This window comes from Eutrema salsugineum, unplaced genomic scaffold, assembly GCF_000478725.1.
Source record: "Eutrema salsugineum unplaced genomic scaffold, Eutsalg1_0 scaffold_12, whole genome shotgun sequence".
Taxonomy (NCBI): domain Eukaryota; kingdom Viridiplantae; phylum Streptophyta; class Magnoliopsida; order Brassicales; family Brassicaceae; genus Eutrema; species Eutrema salsugineum.
Window position 1 is genome coordinate 4,705,170 of NW_006256895.1, and position 16,235 is coordinate 4,721,404.

At 41.9% G+C, this 16,235-nt stretch overlaps 2 non-coding genes across 2 annotated transcripts; one reads left to right on the forward strand and one right to left on the reverse strand.

Annotated features, from left to right (window-relative positions):
- Nucleotides 1–934: 934 nt before the first annotated feature.
- LOC112089371 lies at nucleotides 935–1,041 on the forward strand. Its single transcript, XR_002901008.1, has one exon. It is a non-coding gene; the product is annotated as a small nucleolar RNA R71 (small nucleolar RNA).
- A 13,571-nt stretch (nucleotides 1,042–14,612) lies between these two features.
- LOC112089466 lies at nucleotides 14,613–14,719 on the reverse strand. Its single transcript, XR_002901104.1, has one exon. It is a non-coding gene; the product is annotated as a small nucleolar RNA R71 (small nucleolar RNA).
- Between the last annotated feature and the right edge of the window lie 1,516 nt (nucleotides 14,720–16,235).

A 16,235-nucleotide genomic window follows, 5' to 3' on the forward strand; every position in this document is an offset into this window, starting at 1 on the left:
TTTCATATCAAAACAAGATGTCTCCCCACCTTCTTTCTCAATGTCCTCATTGAAATCACAGAAAAGGAAGTCAAACTCCTCTATGATGGCGTCCTCATCATCTTGTGTTAGGCACTTTGCACTTGAGACATTACCATGGAGAAGATCCTCAATTTCTTGAACAACAGCATGATTCTCATCATTTGAGAGGATTTCGTTGCAGTATTCTGTTTGATGTGCATCTGATGTCCCTGGTAAAGATCTTTGAGCTTGAGAACTGCACTGGCCCTTGTTGTTCTCTTGAGTCTTGACTTTGGAAGCCAAGGTTGAAAGTTGAGTTAGAAGATCAGAATAAGTGCAATCCACCTTGTTGTTAATCTCTTCCATTTTCTTGTTGAAGTCCATGGCACCACTTTCCTTGACCTTGGAGGATTTGCTAGAGCAGGTTATGTACTCCTTGATCCTTGTTCCTTGAGTTCTGTTGGAGACTTTGCTGTTGGGGAGGGACAAAAACTTGTTGGTTATTGATTTGAGAGTGAAAATTCTGGGTGGGGTGATTCTTGTAGTAGGTAAAACTTTTTTGGTAACCTTGTTGGCCACCTACAAAGTTTACCTCAGCTGTGATGTCTTCCCCTTGAAATGTGTCTTGAAACACATATTCACATCTCTAACCAAGTTGAATGACTTATGAGAAGCTAGGAGAAGTTTATCTAGCTTATCATTGAGAGACCAGATGTCTTTCCTTGTCCTTTCTTCTTCTGCACTCATAGCACCTCTTGAATTCCTGTCGAAGTCTGATCCATAAAGCTCATCACTCTGAGCTACATTCTCCACAAGGGTCATGGCATCATTGACTTCCTTGGTCATGAAAGTACCATTTGAAGCTGTGTCCAAGAGGAGTCTGACCTTTGGTAAAGCACCTCTGTAGAAGGTACTTAGCAGCTAAGCATCTGAGAATCCATGGTGAGGGCATTGCATGGTATACCCTCTAAATCTTTCCCAAGCCTCACAAAAGGATTCATGGTTCTTCTGAATGAAACTTGAGATTTCATTTCTTAACCTTGCTGTTCTTGATGAAGAGAAGAACTTGGTTAGAACTGCTCTTTTGCATTGCTCCCATGTTGTGACTGATCCTTGAGGTAGAGACTTTTACCATTGATGAGCTTTGTCTCCTAGAGAAAAAGGAAATAGCCTCAACTTGAAACTGTCCTCACTCACTCCATTCATTTTAGTTAGATCACAAACTCTATCAAAGTTGTCAATGTAGTCTAATGGGTCTTCTAATGCCAAGCCATGGAACTTGATTGATTGCACCATGTTGATCAAGCCAGATTTGATCTCAAAATCGTTTTCAGGTGTTGGAGCTTGAATCCCATGTCTCTGACCCTGACCATTGGCCTCATCACCAGCTCCCACAACTTGTCTTGGACGTGGAGGTGGTGGCTCTTGCTGATTCTGGTGGTTTCCATTACCACCATGAGCCTGTTGCCCTTGATCCATACCCAACCTCTCAATGTGCACAGCTCTTTCTATTTGTCTTCTTGCTTGAATTCTGGTGTTCATACACCTGAAAACAAAGACAGCACTTGAAAGCTAATCAGTAAAACAAAAGAAAATGACTTCATCTCTAGAAGATCCAAAGTCCTAATGCTAGAATGAACTCTCCAATTGGCAACGGCGCCAAATTGATATTCAATCACATAAACTAGTGCCTAACTAGTATAAGTGATCCCGGTAACGGCGCCAAATTGATAGCAGGTTTTTTTTCTTTTTGCCCACTAAGGTCAATTAACCTCTTGTGTTGTAGTACTTGAGGGTCAATCTAAATGGAGAGATTCTAGACACCAAGACTATGAGGATCAATTCTTAATCCAAGTCTAATATGCAGATGAGTTGGTAACCAAGATTATCTAAAAGCATATAATAAAACAAGCAAGAACAAACAAGCAGTAATTAAGAACTAAACAAGCAAGACAACAAAGCAAGGACTCAAATTCAAATAAAGATAAAGCTAAACCTCTAGATGTGATCATTGATCAGGGTACTTTCAATGCTTAATTCATGATGCTGAGCAAACAATGCAACACTTGAAATTCTTTAGTCTAGACTTCCAACATAGATTAATTCATTCCCATGACAGAAATCCCTTTGCAAATTACTTAATCAAGAATAATTCCCATTAGTGAATAAGCAATCAAGAAGCATAAGGTTCCAAGTCTAATATCACCAGACAGCCTCTTTGTGTATCAAAATAAGAGCCAAAATAGACTGAATCTTACACAGAATGATATAGTAAGCATCACATGATCTCAAATTCCAATCAACTTAGAACTCAAAGCAAGATCATTTCTTTCTCAAGACAATGACCATTATACTAATCAGCATTCAAACCCAATCCTCATTAGTGGTAATGATGATCAGTATGCATTAAGAAATAGTTCTAACATGTCATTTATGCTTCAAACAAACATTCTCATGGCATTCAAAACATAAACCCTTAAGTTAGCTCATTCAGGCATTTCATCAAACACTTTTGGTGTATGAAATGCTTATGAACCCAGATTTCACTTTTTCAAGGAAATCAGGCACTAAGAGCAGCTAACTAAGGAAAGGAAATGAGAATCTAGAACCTAAACATCATAAATCAAACATCTAAGCACCCTAATCTACACACCTAGAAGCTTAAAAGAAGACTACTCACTAATCATGCTTAACACACCTAATTTTTTGCAAGAGATGATGTTAAACATGATTAGAAGCAAAAGGGAAGATGATAAGAAACAACTTTAGATTGATTAAACAACTTCAGGGTTTTGGTGGCCCACAATGTTCAAGGATGCTCAGATGGTTGTTTCAGCATGTGATGCCTGTCAGAGGCATGGGAACATTTCAAAGAGGAGTGAGATGCCTCAAAATCCAATCCTAGAGGTTGAAATCTTTAATTGTTGGGGAGTGGACTTTATGGGGCCTTTCATCTCATCTTATGGGAATCAGTACATACTAGTGGCTGTGGACTACGTGTCCAAGTGGGTTGAGGCTATTGCTTCCCCTACCAATGATTCCAAGGTAGTAGTGAGGTTGTTCAAGAACATAATCTTCCCAAGATTTGGAGTACCCAGGGTTGTTATTTCTGATAATGGATCTCATTTTGTGAACAAAACCTTGGAGGGATTGCTGAGAAAGCATGGAGTGAAGCACAAAGTAGCTACTCCTTATCATCCTCAGACTAGTGGCCAGGTTGAAGTATCTAATAGACAGATTAAGGTCATTCTTGAGAGGACTGTTAGCTCAAGCAGAAAAGATTGGAACAAAAGGCTGGATGATGCATTGTGGGCTTATAGAACAGCCTTTAAGACTCCAATTGGGACATATTCCTTCAATCTGCCTTTAAGAGCTGTCACCTTCCTGTTGAGCTCGAGTACAACGCTTTATGGGCTGTGAAGTTGCTGAACTTTGATATCAAGACAGCTCAAAAGAAGAGGATAATTCAACTCCATGAGGTTGAAGAGATCAGGCTGGGGGCTTTTGAGAGCTCCAAGATTTATAAAGAAAAGACCAAGACTCTGCATGATCAAAAGATTCTGAAAAGGGAGTTCAAGGAAGGTTATCTGGTGTTGCTGTTCAACTCTAGGCTTAAGTTGTTTCTTGGAAAACTTAAGTCTAGATGGTTTGGTCCATTTAAGGTTCTTGAGGTCAGGCCATATGGAGCTGTTGTGTTAGGAGGCAAGAATGGTCAAGAGTTTGTGGTTAATGGCCAAAGGATCAAGCACTACCTGGTCTCACAAAGAAAGGAGGAAGCTACATCAGTTCCCTTTCTTGATCCACCACTAGCCTGTTAAACAGGTTTTCAAAGTCAAACTTAGAGACTTTAAACAAAGTGTTCTTGGGAGACACCCCAAGTTTATCCTTTGTAAATATGCTTTTAATCTTTTCCTTTCTCTTTTTTTTTTATGTTTTAGGATGTTTTGATAGGTTTGTTTAGTGTCTACAGGTTACAGGTTTGAGTTTGAACTCATGGAAAGTGATTGCAAGATGAAAAGGCATGAAGAAGTGGGCAAATGTTTATGCTCAACCTTGAGCATGGTAACCGGCCACGGTCAAATATCAAGCGTGGCAAGCTTTTTAGCCAAGCCACGAGAGAGAAATCACGGTCTTGAAGTGTGACCGTGGCAAAGGTTGCATACTTTCAGGGTTTGCCATGGTCAGGAGACGCGGACCTGAGGCCGGCCGTGGCAAAGGAGAGATGGACAAACCAATCTTCGGCGTTTGACGCGGTCAGCTTGCACGGGGAGTGATATAGACCGTGGCACATGTTGGACAACGAAGCTTCATTTGGGAAATACCGCGAGAACGATGACACGGGACGCTCCAGGCTGCGGCATTTGACGCAGTCACGTGCCACGGTCAACCAGGCGCGGCAAAACATTTTTGAATATCTTAACCGTACGTACGTTGACCGGTCAAAGCCGCGCCCTTTACAGCTGTTCCCCACCACAGTCTTCTTCCTCACATGAGTTTGATCTCTTCTCCTCATTTCTTGAACTTGAAACATTCATATCTCTCTCGTTCTTGAACCAAATTAAGGAATTCCAACTGCATTGAACTCGTAACCTTGCCTAGTTTCTTGCTGCATATTCGTGTTTCACTCGAACTTTGAAGATTCCAAGGTATTTTTGTCTGTTAAAACTCACCTTTTCCATGTCTTAATGTACTGTTCATGAACAAGAAATACATGGAATCGATTTTAATAAGCCGCTTGATACCTTGGAATCATTTTGTGAATGTTTTGCAAGTAGAATGAATAGGAAATGCATGAATCTTGCTTGAGAATGATCTGTTCTTGGAATTTTGGAGATATTTCTTTAAATTCATCAATTATTTCGATTCTTTTTTTTTCTAGAAATTGTGTGTCAAGCTGAACTCTTTGTGTGCATTGCTTCATGCCATTCCCTTGGGTTTATTGATTTTTGACCGGCTAAAGACACATTCTTTTCTAGTGAAATCGATCTGTACCACCCCTGAACTTGGTGAATTTTTGGAAAACTTTTGTTGTTCTCTTGCCTTGGTGCTCACAGCTGTTTGAGAAAATGCAGGATGGGAGGGACAAAAAGAACCGCAGCCATAGAGAAATCGAAACAAGAAAGAGCTGGAGCTTCAGAGGATCAGATTCTACCCTTTGGGCGTAAGGTTTTTGGAAAAAAGAAGAGAACAGGAAAGCCAAAGAATCCGGCTGAGAAGAAAGTAAAGAAATTGGCTGCACCGAAGAGAACCAAGGCTTCTACTTCAAGGAATACAGGTAAAGAACTGGCGCTGGTTGAAGCTGTTCAAAGGAAAGGAAAATAGATGGTTGTGGCTGAAGATGAAGATGAAACAGAGAGTGATCCTGAAGTAGTATTGCAGCCGATTAGGAAAGCAAAGACAAAGCCAGAACCTGAAGACAAAGAACCAACTTTTGATGATTACTCTGCTATGTTCAAGGATGTAAAGGTGTTGCAAACCAAATTCCCTGATATGGAGCTGCTGAAAAAGATGGGGCTACTTGAAGAGGTTCAGCTTATTTTTAACAACATGGGATTTGGTGGATTCTTTGAGATGAAATATGTGGCTCATGATGGAGTAACACAAGAGTTTCTTGCATCCCTTGAAGTTTGTGGGTATGGCCCCAGAGATCAGAGGATCAAAGAGGGCAATGGTCTTGCGCACATAGAGTTCACAGTCAATGGTACACCATACCAAGTAAGCTTCAAGGAACTAGATGAGATCTTTGACTTTCCAAGACCTGCAAAGGATGAGACGTTGAAGTTCACCTACCCTGATCACATGATTACTGGCCTGTGGGATACAATAGCTTTTGGGAGCTTCAGAGGAGGAAGATGCAAGAGTTCATGGATAAGAAACCCAGCCATCCGCTAATGTCACAAAGTGCTTTGCCAAATGTTTTTTACCAAACACAATGATGGTGTGGTGCGTCTAGCTGATATGGAGCTATTGGGTATGGGTCTACATCCTCTCATCAGTCACTTGAAGAGCAAGAAAGAATTTCATCTCCCACACTACATCCCTTCTGGTGGTACATTCTTGGCACGTCACATGCTGATATACAAAGAGATTGCTTGGAGTGAGGGTAAAGGCAGAAGCTCACTAAGTTGCACAATGGATGGTTAGTGACAGATTTTGAAAGCAAGAGGTTTTTTCTTTGATGATGTTGAGGTCAAGTCTGAGTTGATTGATGAAACTACCCTCACCAAGGTTGGGTTTTTAACAGAAACCAATGGTGAAAACTTCTTGTACACCTTCAGGCTCTTACAAAATGAGAAGTATCAAGTTCTGTTGCCACACCCAGCCATCACCACTCTCACAGAAAGGCACAATGTCTCCTTTATTGTTCTAAAAGATCAGCTCTATAACCCAGCCATTGACCCTCCAATTCGCATATGCAAGAAAACGGCAGAATCCAAGGGTAAAGAGCCAGTTAAAGAGCAGAGCACAGCTAGGGCTGCCGGTTGTGAGAATGAGGAGCCAAGAGTTCTTGAAAGAAGGATGGGAGCAGGCCGGTACCATTTTGATCCTTATGTTTGGGGTGAACCTGAGTATCACACAAAGAAGCTGTATTCAAGAGTTAACAGCCTTCAGAAATGGTGCAAATGGCAAGACAAAACTATCCACAAGCTAGTTGACTATGTGAGGCAACTAAAGAAGAAGGTGAAGAAGCTCACAGCTCCAGCCACCTCACCTAAACAAGTTACAAGAGAAGAGGTGGGAGAAAGCTCAACAGCTCATGACCTTGCGTTCTCACCAGGAAAAGAAGACTGGATCAACCCGGCCACAGCGTTCCTACCAGATTCACCTGAGAGCAGCCCACCTAGACAATCAACACCATCCTGCTCCACCTCCAATCCATCCCACTACCTGGGATCCGACCTCAGCGATTGAGATAAACACTCCAAACCTTGTACATATGCATGTAGATTTTCTTTTCCTCTTTGCATTTTACTTGTTTGTTTTGCTTTTACTCCTTTCTCATGCTTTTATAACACAAGGGACTGTATTATTTAAGTGTGGGGGAGGAGTTTCATCTTTTACTAATCATATTATCTCTGTTCTTATTTTATACTTTGAGTCTTGAGTCACATTCTTGCATGCATTCATGTAGTTTCATCTAAGTGCATATTAAAAAACCAAAAAAAATCGAAAAATCAAAAAATTTTCACAAAAAAAAAGTTCATGTTGTTGCATTCTCATTTTTAGGATTTAGTCTAGTTGCATATTCATGTTGGTTGCATCAATACAAGGGAGTAATGATAGGTTTTTCCTTGAGAGAATATCACTCTAAGAATTCGGTTCACTGTCCTAGTTTCTAGTTCTTTGCTGCATGTAAACAAGAAAGAAATCAAGACTGATCCATGCTTTGAACTTGTTGAGTGAATCGAGCTTTGATTACTCGAGTCTTATCTAAGTGAGAACCATAATTTGACAATCTAATTATCATTGCTTGTGCATGTCATAGTGAACTCATGGGTACCCTTAAAATATTTGAGCTCTCTTATCCCTTTTACCACTCTTGCTAGCTCAAATAGCTGTTCTCTCACCTTGAGACAGTTCCCTGCCTTTAACTAAACCTTCCTTGAAGCCTGAAACACTATAGTGAGAGATGTGAGGCCTTTTTCTGAATAAACTTGACAGAAAGTGTTGGGTTTAGGGCGACAAGAGTAGGGTCTCATGTAGATCTAGCTCAGCATCATGAGTCTAGAGTAGGCTAGGAAGAGTTATTGAGAAACACTGAGTGGTAAATAGAAAGTTTGAGATGAAAACCAGGGGATGGAAAAGAAAAAAAAGCGGTTTGGGGTCTGCTGTGTAAAGAAAGAAAAGCTCTTGAGTTTTGAAAAGAAAAGTCTAGCCTTTAAGTAAAAAGAAAAGAAAAGAAGCCAAAAGGGCTCAAGTGTTTGAAAAGAAAATAAAAGAGGCTAGAAAGTGTTATATGAGAAATAGCTAAGTGGAAGATTCAGACCCTAAAGCCTGAGTTTAAAGTTGAAAAGATGAATCCCCTGGTGAGAAAAAGAATGAGAGTGAAGTGAGGAGAGGGTTGATAAGGCAATGAATGTCTTGAGAAAGGAGTATCTAGGATGTAATCTTCATGGGAGTAGAGTTAAGGTGAAAGACCAATTTGGGGCATTGGGTAGATGGGATTCTGCTCTTGTATGCACCAGTTGCCTTTTACCCTTAGCATTCTGTTAAATTTTATTCCTTCTTGAGTGATCCCTTTGATAACTAAGAGTTTTCACTCTTTAAAGAGGTTATCAATACCCCTGTCGTTGTAGTACAAGGGGTTATCAAACCAAACTTGTAGTGGAGACACTAATCTATGTTACTTGTGATCTTAAGTCAAGAGAGAATGATAAGGGTTTTAACTAGACTATTTAACAAGTAAATGAGCATGTAAATGAAACAAAAGATGAGATTTAAACTAAGTGAAGATGCAAATAACAAGCAAATGATTCGGATGGTGATGATATATGGTAAAGGCAGAGGCTTTAGACAGGATACTTGACTCGGGTGCTTCCAAGCTAAACCAATGGGTTAATGAATCATTTTATCAAGCGATTTCATTTGACTTTGAACTCAAGACATGTTAATCTTCTCATGAAAGTATTAAACATCTAAACTGATCCTCTTTCATACCAAAATCCCTTTTGAGAAGCACGAATCAGTCAGCAATAAGATTCAGTTCAAAAATGTCATTTAAGAGAACAAACTATCACTCTCGCGATGAAAGACTCTTAAACCCTTAACCGAGTGGTTCAGACATTTCTACAAACACTTTTGATGCGAGATATGTCTCAGATCTGAACCTCAAGTTATGTGCTTGGATCCAGCCTAGAGATCTCGTCGGTTAAGGAATGAAACATGCAAGACTAGACACCTAAACCCATTAATCTACCTTGAAAGCACCCTAATCTACCTAACTAAAGCCGCTTAAACGACTACTCACTGATCATAACGAGCTCACTAAGTCCTTTGCAAGACGTGTAGCTAGTCATGATAAGGAGTTTAATACTGGATGATAAAGTAAATAAAGAAAGAACAAGACTCTGATGCAAAACGAGATATCGGATTAGATTTCACAAAAGAGGCAAGTTCTTAAGGCTAAAAGAAGATAAGAGATAAGATGATTAGGTTTTTGGTCCTAAATTGTATTTATAGCAAAGGGAAAGTGTCGCGGGTCCGCCCGGAACAAACCAGGTACTGAGCCGCCTTCTTGGGTTGATGGGTGAGTGCCACGGTGTGTCGGAGAGTGAAGCCGAGGTCTTTATGTCGAGGAGTGCACGTGAGTCAGGATCCAAATGAAGATCTCGTGAAGAACACATCAAGAACATGCATGAACCCTAGTCTTTGATCCATCTTCACGTGTGTGCTCTTGAGCCGTCTTGTTCTTGATTCTGGGTTTGTGACAAGGGACCTCACCTTAAAATGTCGCGGGGCTTGGTAGTCGAGGGGTTCGGGAGAACAGAGTCCGGCATGCACGCCGAGGCCATTACACCGAGGTGTACGTTCAACACTTAGTCGTTTCCAGCTTCATTTCTTATGTGTGCATGCCTTGATCCCAATATGCCGAGGCATCGACACGAGGTCTAGTCCAAAATACTCCCAAGATATGAGCCTTGACTTAAGCAATGTCGAGGCAATGATGCCGAGGCCTGAGAAAATACTTAGCGCGTATCGCAACTCATTTAAGCTCGTATCTACCATATTGCCTTCCGGAGACAGTAACTTTCAACACACGACTCCAATTGTTCTGAGGCCAGTTCCATAGTCAAGATGACTCAATAAGCTCGAACTTTGGTGAAGAAATCGTCGGAGCTTGGGAGATGGAAGGCTTCCTGGATTTCACATCTTTGCGCCGCATTGGATTCACCGGAAAATAGGCTTTTGGACTGATGTGAACTCTGGATACCTTGTCTTTCAAACCATTGATCCGAATTGAGTGATTACAAACGTTCTGAGAAGGTCTTTCACAGATCGCAAACTTTGATGAAGACTGGGCAAGCTAGTTTGGACCGGAAAGGCTCCGTCCGACGTGATCTTTGAGATCCCCTGTTCGGTTCCCGAGTATGCGCAATGCTGGTGCTTCTTCCGGAAGCCGTATCTCTCTACTCACTGGTCCGAATTGGATGATTTCAACTGTTCCGGAATCTTTCCTTGATTATCTCCAACTTTGAAGAAGACCCCGTCAACTGATTCGGACCGGAAGGTTCCCCGGATTGCTGATCTTTGAAACGCGCGGGCAAGGACAGGTTTTAGTCGAGAAAAGCTTCCCGCGGTAAGGAAAATGACCGAGGGCTATGTACCGCGGTAAGCTTTTTAGCCGTAAAATTCCTCTCGCCTCGGCCAAAAACTTAACCCGAGGTAATTTGCACCCGATACTCGTCTTTGGTCGATTTTGGTCGATCGGTAAGGGTTTTGGCCGATAATGAGCGTTCGGTAAGCTTTTTGACCGAGGTTTCGGTCCAGCCGGTACGAGTTTTGGCCGAGAAATTCCTTCAAGCGGTTTTCACCATTTTTGACCCTTTTCTTCACCGTTTTCTTCTCTGCTCCTCTTCTTAAGCTCCAAATGGCTTCCAAAGCACCTGATAAAGACTTCAAAACATGCAAAACTCTTTGGGACCTAATGCAAGCCCTAAATCCTATTTTGATGCTTAAAGACTCAATTTACATGGGAAAACACATGATGAGGACTCTAAAATGCACTCTAAATGATGTAAAATATAGACATATCACCCTTGAGCTGCATGGAAACCATAAACATTAAATGAGATCATCTTTGTCTCATGACCCTGTCCCAAGACAAGTGAGTTCATGTGATTTGCATAAGCATGATTCACATGAGCTTTAATGAATGTCAAAAGGTTGGAACTATGGCTGTTTGTGGAAACTTAAGCTTGAGATTGATTCATTTATTGATAAGTATGGCTAAAGTTTTGTGAGTAATCTTGTTTGCAATGCATCTTAGAATTAGCAACTAGGACAGTGAGCCTTGAATTCTTTTAGTGATACACTCTCTCATTAAGGAATATGAACTCCCAATGCATCCAACCTCTTTCTCTCATTTGATCTTTTGGCTTGAGGACAAGCAAAGGACAAGTGTGGGAGAGTTGATATATTCATAATTTGTCATGATTAGGACTGCATTTTTGTCCAAATATTGAGTCTCATGCATACATTTAGCTAGTTTTGTTAGAGTTTGTCCTTGGTTCTAGCTTTGTTTAGGATTTGCATTAGGTCCTAGAGTGTCATGCATTTTTGGAGTGTTCTCAGGTTATTTGGAGACTTTTGGGAGCAACTTGGAGCTGGGATCATGGAGGAATGATATGTTCATAATTTGCATCATTTAGGTTGCATAAATCATTTCAAATCATGTTTTATTTCATGCATTTTAGGTCCTTAGGGTTTGTTTTAGAACTTAGGAGATGCATTAGGTCCCAGTGAGTCTTTGCATGTTTTGAGTGTTCTATCAGGTGAATTTGGAGCTGAAAAGATGAATCCAGAAGTGGAATGGTGAGCAAAGCTTGAAAAAAGTGGAAAAAATTGGGTCTATGGGAGGGTTATCGGCCCATTCTCGCTGGCCAGGAAGGTTTTACCGGCCATTTTCATGTACCGCGGGAAGCTTTACCGGCCATTTTCATGTACCGCGAATGAAGTGTATCGGCCAAAATCTCCGGGTGCAAACATGTCTCAGAAATCGCCTGTCCGGGGAACCTTCCGGTCCGATTCAGACGGCGGGTGCTTCATAGAAGTTGGAGAGCATTGCATCACGGTCTCATAGCAAGTGGAATCGTGGAATTCGGACGCGTGATCAGAGAGATAGGCTCGTCGGAAGGAACCCCTATCTCGCAGGTATTCCGGACCGAGCAGATCAGTTCTGAAGGATGCGAAGGACGGTGTACTTCCAGGCCGATTCAGTTTCCGGGTCCTTCATGAGAATCAGAAACATTTGAGTCTTCTTTCCAGAACGTCCAAGAGCATTCAATTCTAATCTATGATCAGGAAGATACGGTCTCCGGAATGGACACATGTCTAGACGCCTCTCTCTGGTCGTGTACATGCACTGCAAAGATGTGCCCTCCAGGAAGCCTTACACTTCCCAAGCACCGAAGCTTCCTTCACCAAAGTTGGAGATAAATGAGTCCGCTGTCTTCTGCAACCGAAATCATTCAATTCTGACAAGTCTTATAGGAGTTACACTCTCCGGAATGCGAAGTGGTCTAAGCTGCTCTGAATGCTGCGAGATGGTCTTGCGACTTGGTTAACCCGCAGGCCTGAAGATGAACGCCTGAATGCTGATTCTGCGAGTTGAAATGTGCGGGTAAACTATCACTGGAAGAGATCTGAAGCTCCCGAGCAAGAGAAATGCTAAGTCCACAATCGTGCGACTTAGGCATGCGAGTTAGCCGCGCCTGGAACTATGCCGCACGATCACTCGCAAATCACTCCGACTTGAGCCTGCGACCTAGGTGCAATAGAGACCAACCCGCACAGTTTGTACATTCCCCAGAAACCGCCTTAGCCCTGCGAGTTGGAGAGGAAGGAGACCAAGCCGCAGCAACACTCTCAAAACACTCCTACTTAGGCGTGCGGCTAAGACAAGGCGATTCAGGCTTCACAAGACAAGTCTTCATCTACTGCGACTTAGGTGTGCGACCTGGGACATACTGGACAACCCGCAGTAATTCCCACTTTATCCATTAAAGCCGGGTCAGGACCCGGTTTGTTCCGGGCTGACCCGGTTCGTTTTTAAGGAAGTATAAATACTTTTTAGGGTTTTTTGGGGGGAGAATTAAGTTTTATTCCCTTTGTCTCTTGCCTCTTTGGTGAAAGACTCCATTAAGAAGAGAAATATCTATATTTGAGTGTTTAATCAAGAGAGTTTAAAGAGATCTGGGTGTTTAAAGGTGTTTTCTTTTGAATCTATCATCTCCATCTCCATTTCTCATCATTAATCATGCTAATCTTCTCAACTTGCAAAGGTTTAAGAGAGATTAGTATGATTAGTGAGTAGTCACCCTAATGAGGTTCTAGATGTGTAGGTTAGGGTGCTAAAGTGTTAGATTAGGAGTGCTTAGGGCTAGATTCATTGATTCATCTCTCTAAACAGCTGTTCTCTATGCTAGATCCTTGATAATCACTTGAGATCTAGATTCTGGGAATTTCATGCACCAAAAGTGTTTGATGAAATTCCTGAAAGAGCTGTATTAGAGGTTTAAGCATTTTTCTGCATGATGATGTATTGTTATTTGCTTGAATGATCATTAAGAGCTGTTTGTTAATGCATATTGATTCATGTTTCACAAATGGGAATTTGGTTTGAAAATGGATTAGTATAGGGGTTAATACCTTCATGAGAAGATTAACCTAGATTTGAGTTCTTAATCATTTGAATCATGTCTCATCATTGTCATTAGCATTTCTAGTTTAGCACCAAAGCACCCTAACCAACTATCATGTCTAGAATCTCATGCTTCCATCATATCATATTCACATCATTTGTCATTGCTTAGTTCTTGATTAGTCATTGTCATTAGTCTTTAAACCTGTTTAAGTTTGTTAGTTGTCATTAGTTAACCAAAACCCACTCTTGTTTGCTTGAATTAAGAACTTGATCATATAGCTTAGTGTCTATCACCACATTCTTGGATTGATTAACCTCTTTGTGCTACTTTGACAAGGGGATTGATAGCCCTGAGACTCTAAAAAGTCTTATCTATCAATTGGCGCCGTTGCCAAATTGTGGTTTGTTTAGCATTAAGCTCTGATCTGTTCTTGAGATCAAGTGCTTACTTTCTTGTTTTTACTGATTCCTTTCAAGTTCTGTTTGTGATTTCAGGTGTATGAACACCAGGTCTAGATCAAGAAGGTGTGGTCCACCTTTCCCTCTCAACGACAACATCAACCTTTTGGTACCAAGGAGGAGAAGGGACAGACGTGGTAGACAGATTGATCAGGCTGACATGGAAGAACAAAGAGACCACGTTGTGGATATAGAACAACCGGTTCAGGAGCAACAGGCTCAGGGTAATGGAGCTGGAAATGGAGTTGGTCAAGGGTTTCATCAGGGTAATGTTCATCAGGAACAGGTGCACCAACAAGCTTATGTCCACCAGGGACAAGCTCAAGCTCATCAACAGAGGCATCAGGCCAATGTTCAACAAAGACAACAAGTGCACCACCAACCCCACCCTTTCCAACCACAGCAAAGGAGATATGAGCAACCCCAAGTCTATGTTGGAGAGAATGACAGGGCCAATGCTCATCAGTATGGAGGTGGTATTCAGGCACCACCTGTGCAAAACAACAACTTTGAATTGAAGGCATCTTTGCTGAATATGGTCCAGAACTCAAAGTTCCATGGGTTAGCAATGGAACATCCCTTGGAACACTTGGACCAGTTTGATAAGGTGTGTGATCTGACCAAGATAAATGGAGTTTCAGAAGACAGCTTCAAGCTAAGACTATTCCCATTCAGTCTTGGTGATAAAGCTCATCAATGGGAGAAGAATCTTCCAAGAGGCTCCATTCAAACCTGGGAGCAATGCAAGCAAGCCTTCTTATCTAAGTTCTTCTCGACCTCAAGAACTGCAAAACTGAGGAACCAAATCTCTAGCTTCACTCAGCACAGCAATGAGAGTTTTGGTGAAGCATATTAGAGATTCAGGAGCTACACAAACCAATGCCCACACCATGGGTTTAGTGAGGCTTCTCTTCTCAGCACACTGTATAGGGGAGCTCTTCCCAAGATTAGAAACCAGCTGGATACTGCTTCCAATGGGAACTTTCTGGGTAAAGAGATACATGCTGCTTTAGAGCTAGTGGAGAACTTAGCATTGAGCAATGATACTTATGGTGAAGACTATGACAGATCAAATAGGTCTGAAGGTTCAAGCTCAGAACAGAGGCTCACCAGAGAAGTTAAGGAGTTGAGGAGTGAATTAGACAAGCTGAAATTCACCACTCAGAAGCCAATGCATTTTGTTGGAGAGTATGAGGAACCTTCTCAAATCTTTGAGAACATAAGTGAAGAAGGTCTTACCCAAGAGGAGCTCAACTACATTGGGAATCAGAGGTTCCAAAGATATCAGTATGGTAATGCCAATCCAAACCTCTCTTACAGGAACACCAATGTAGCTAACCCACAAGACCAGGTCTATCCCAATTCTCAAGCTCCAAAGAACTTTGTTCCCAAGAACAACTTTCAAGGGTCATTCCAACCCAAGAATCAATTTGGCAAGAATCAGAGTTTTGGTCAGCAACAGCAACCATTTCAGGGCACTGGTTACACTTCACAGCAGCCAAAGGCACCACCAGGGTTTGGTCCACCACAGTTCCAACAGCAGGCGCCGGTTCAACAACAGTTTCAGCCACCAATGGTTCAACAGCAGCCACATATGGGTACAGATATGGTTGGTATTCTGCAACAACTACTTCAGGGTCAACAGACTATGCAGCAGGAAATCAAGGAACTGAACCAAAACCAGGTATCAAGCTCAAGGAACCAAGGTCACCTACCTGGAAAACCAGAACCCAACCCCAAGGAATATGCCAAGGCCATTACAGTGAGGAGTGGCAAGGAGTTACCTGGTATTGAGAACAACAAAGTCATCATTGAGGACAATGATCAACCTGAGGGGGAGGCAGCCTTAAAGGATGATCAAGTTGCTGAGAAACCAAGGACAGAAAAGGGTAAAGAGGTAGCAAAGGAACCAGAACCAGAGAAGAAGTATGTGCCACCACCTCCATACCAACCCAAGCTCCCATTTCCAGGGAGATTTAAGAAGCAACTAGTGAATAAGGCAAGAGCTGTATTTGAGAAGGCACTCAAAGAGACACCACTCACAATGCCTCTCATTGATGCATTCTTAATGATGCCAAAGATGGGGAAGTTCTTGAAGGATGCCATTCTGAACAAGACAAAAGAGCTTCTAGGCATGGTAGTACTTAGTCATGAATGCAGTGCTATCATTCAGAAGAAGTCCATCCCAAGGAAGTTAACTGATCCAGGGAGTTTCACACTCCCTTGTGCCATTGGACCTCTTCTATTCTCTGGATGTCTTTGTGATCTAGGAGCATCATTCAGCTTGATGCCATTCTCCATAGCAAAGAAGCTGGGCTTTGGAGTGTTCAAGCCTGCAAGGATCTCTCTTATCCTTGCAGATAGATCAGTTAGATTGCCTGTTGGTATGTTGGAAGATCTACCTGTCAAGATA